We start from the raw sequence: 4,492 nt of genomic DNA on the forward strand, positions 1-4,492 counted from the left end.
GAAAGAGTGGAGATGGGGTTGTAAGCAAAGCTGGTAGGCTTGCTGGAGCCAGGAGAAGCAGCTGGAGCAGCAGGGTTAGAGACCTGCAGAGGGAAACGCATATCTGAGCTGGGAAGACTCAAGATGCAGGGTCAGAGACCTGCAGAGGAAATCCCTTGTCCAGGCTGGGAAGGCTCCAGATGCAGAATCAGAGACCTGCAGAGGGAAATCACTGCCTGCAGGTGGATGTGCTTGGAAGTGGAGACAGACCCAAGAGGGAGTGGGATGACAGAAAACAAACGAGAATGGGTGTGTAAGGGGACACCTAATCACTAGTGTTTGCAGGAAGTGTATTTCCACAAGGAAATAAAGGGAGACTACTGCCTGTATCAGCTGTTCAGAACCTGATTCGTTGTGTTACCAGGAAAGAGACCATTTTCCCCGGAGCAGCAGAAGCCTTGCCTCCACCATCTAGTGGTGGATCATAGTTATAGCTGTGTTGCCATTTATTGTTATGGGAAGTGAATTGTGACCAGAAGGAAATCAATTGGGTTAGGGTGGGTGGGGAAGGGCTGTTTTAAAGTGTTATACCAAGGTGAATTTAATTACTGAGGTTGTTTAACAGTATGCTGGAATTATACACCTAATGTTGTAGCTGTAATTTTTTATCTAAATTAATAGTTTTATTATTAACTATTGTTATTATATTTTTGTTTATTATTTTTTCTGTATATAAATTGGTTGTCTATAATAAATAATAACATAGTCATTGGGTTCAGAGCAAATTCCTAGGCAGTGAGGGTGAGATGCACATCTCTCCATGGAACACCTTAGTAAGCAGTCTGCCTGAGGGGCTCCTAGGGCTACTGGCACCCTGAGGACCCAAAATCTGGTGTATCAGCCTTAGCATACCAGCATGGGTTACATCTATGATCAGATAAACTCTATACTTGTACTTGGGAGAGCTGTTGCAGTAGCTTTCAGGTATGAAGTCCCTTTCCTCAGGCTGCTTGATGCACAACATTTTGTCCAACACCTCTCCAGTTGGTCCAATACAAGATATCGCAACGAGCACTTGCCTCAAGGGTAATCATACCAATTTCTTAAAAGCAGCAGAAATTTATCAGGGATAGAGTCATGTTGTGTTTGGACCAACTAAACAACTGAAATCTAGGATGTAATGGATACCTCTTTCACAGAGTCCAGCACTATATACTATGTCAGGCTTGAAACTAAAGGAACCAATAAGGTAAAATGAAACTAAGATTCAGCTTCTAAAAAGAAAGAAAGAAAACAAGGAAAGGCAAGTAAGTAAGGCCATTCGCCACTGGCTCTGTCAAGTCAGTTGGAGAAAAGCATTTCAGAGTCCAACATCTGCTTCTATGGATATTCTGTTCATGCCTCACACATTTTGCTGACTGGGTAATGGGAATAGGAATATAAACCAAGGGCCCTCTCTTTGGGAGCTGTGTCTGTCTAACTAATTCACACTGTTTCCGGCTCCCTCCCATCCTGGCACCACATACTTTTCTTGGACCAGCCTAAAGACAAGGATGGTTGGTCCATATCCTGCCTACATAACAGAGACAAGAAACTGATTTCTCCACCCCCTAGAATAGGGTCCTAATGAGCATCTACTGGGCCACTATATGGCAGAAGCCTCCACCTCCACTCAGAAACAGTGTTTTGTGTTGTTGGTTTTTTTTATGTCATTTTTTTCTCTAGCTATACAGTCACCAAATTCTATGTAATGATGTGCTTACATGGATAACCATATCATATCTGAAAAGGGAAATAGAATCTCAAATCTGCATGAATTCCAAAAATGGCACTTTAGCAGCTACACTGGGACATAAGCCATTTTTAGATAATTTAAGATTAAATGGAATTTCATCCTCAGACTTACAGAGTTTGGCAGTCATGTCTTATGCAGAATCTGTAATGGGACTTCTCCAGGTAGTCCAAGGGGAAACTCAGTCCTTCAGAGGTAACTGTGTAAGGAAACATGCTTGAGTGAAGGTGAAAAATCACTGGAAGTTGTTTCAATATAGGAAGAACTTGCAAACAACTGGACTAAGGTATTTTGAATGCTGTGTAACTATGATGGATAAAAACATTCAAGTTGTTTGCAATTCCCATATTAATGAGATAGTGGCTATTAAACTTGAAGATTATCCTAATTATCTTTTGCAATTGCTATTGCTTATATGCTATGAAGATGAGTTCTCTGAAATACCCCAAGTATCCCATTAAAAATATTGTGGTTATAATCAAAACCATTATTATTTTGGCTTTAGTTTTTTAGTAATATATCACTTCTAGCCCCCCAAAATAAACCAAAAATAAACCTGAATAATCTTCCTTTCTTTCCAAATTTCACTCTCTGTTCCTTTCTCCCCTTCAGATTACATAATTATCTCATTGAGAATACATGAAATTTCCTTAAACTTTTTCTCCTGCCATCATCAGGCAGGAAGTAGGAGATGCAATTTATTATATATGAAGAAGATTATGGAATAAACAGACAAAAAAAAAAACAAATGTGATTTTTTCCCCTTCCCAGTAGTGATTATGTCCTCATTAAAAATCCATTTTTTGTTTGAAGTTATTTGGAACACAGCGGGTTAGACAGAATGACAAAGTCCTCTATAAAGAGATCTCCTTCCTCATAAACAGAGAAGTACATTTCCTTCATTATAATTTTTCAAATATATTTCTTTATTCTTTTCTTCTTTTAGGTTCAAGGTTTGGTGCAGAAATGGCCATGGGGAAACGAATGACTGTCAGCTATTTTGTTCTATCCGGTATTTCCAGTAACCCATAGTTCCAACCTTTCCTTTTTGTGGTGTTTCTAATGTACTTAATAACCGCGGTGGAGAATGTTGGTAATAAGAGCTGATCCTCACCTCCACAACCTTATGTATTTTTTCTATTCCATTTATCCTTCCTTGACATCTGCTACTCTTCAGTCACTGTATCAAAGATGCTGCAGAATTTCTTGGCAGAGAAGAAAACCATTTATCTCCATGGCTATATTGCCCAGATGAGCTTAATTCTTCTTATGGTCTGTACAGAAGTTTTCATACTATCAGCAATGACCAAAGATAGATACACTGCCATCTGTAACCCACTGCATTATGCATGGACCATGAATAAGAAAGTCTGTATATGACTAGTAGGTGGTACATGGCTGATTAGTATATTATTTGCACTGATAAACACTGTTCCTGTGTTACATTTAGACTTCTGTGGGCCCAAGAAAGTGAATAATTTCAGTTGTGAGCTCCCATCTCTAATAGAAATGTCATGCACAGAGACTTTCATCAACAAGATGACGCATCCCATTTTAAGTTTAAATTTTTAGCTTTATCTCATTGTCCATCTCCCTGGCCTCTTAAAGCCTTCTCTACCTGTAGTTCCCATCTCACTATGGCTGTTCTGCATTATGGGACTAGTTTGTTTCAATATCTAAGACCCAATTCAATGTCTTTGGTGGCTCTTGACAGACTCTTCTCCATCCAGTACAGTATTTTAACTCCCATGTTAAATCCTATCATTTACAGCCTGAAAAACAAGGAGGTACAGGCAGCTCTGGGGAATATACTGGGGAAAATGCAAGGGATGTGAATGTATTTCAGCATTCAAAAATGTCCTTCACTATTCCCATGACAAAAAATAGTAATGGGAGCTAAGTGTTTAAATATTCTTGTTAGGGCGACTGTATTTGGATTTTGGGGAGTGCTGAAGTGCAGCTGAACAAAAGCTTTTTCCTGTGTCTCAGCAAAAGCTGCTCGTCACAAGGCAGGATGATATATTAAAAGTCACTAATGTTGCAAATGCTTAAGCAAACAGTTTTCTAACAATGGGATAGTGTGCAAAGTGCATGATGTGTCGTGTAAGAACAGGATACAGCCCATCAGCCATTGTCAGGAGATAAAGCAGAAATACGGCCTTGGAGATGGTTCTAAAATTAACAAAGAACCAGAAAGAACCAGCAAGAAACCACAGTTGACCGGGAGAAGACGTGCCAAAAGTGGGGCACATAAAAAAGTGGAAACAGGGAGACATCACCAAAGAGGAGTATACCTCCTCTGCTCGTGATTATAGGGAGGCAGTTAGATGGGCCATAGCTACCATGGAGCTGAGGATGGCATCCCAAATAAAGGACAACAAGAAATTGTTTTTTTAGATATATGGGGAGTAAAATGAAGGCCCAGGGAGGAATAGGACCCCTACTAAATGGACAGAAGCAATTGGTGACGGACAGGGGGACAAGGCTGAACTGTTCAACGAGTTCTTTGCCTCAGTGTTCCTAAGTGAGGGGCAAGACAAGTCTCTCACTGGGATTGCAGAGAGACAGCAGCAGGGTGCCAGACTACCATGCGTACACCCTGAGATGGTGCAGAGTCACTTGGAAGAACTGGATGCCTTTAAGTCGGCAGGCCCGGATGAGCTCCATCCGAGGGTACTGAAGGCACTGGCCGACGTCATTGCACAGCCACTGGCGGGAATA

This window comes from Alligator sinensis, unplaced genomic scaffold, assembly GCF_000455745.1.
Source record: "Alligator sinensis unplaced genomic scaffold, ASM45574v1 scaffold174_1, whole genome shotgun sequence".
NCBI lineage: Eukaryota > Metazoa > Chordata > Crocodylia > Alligatoridae > Alligator > Alligator sinensis.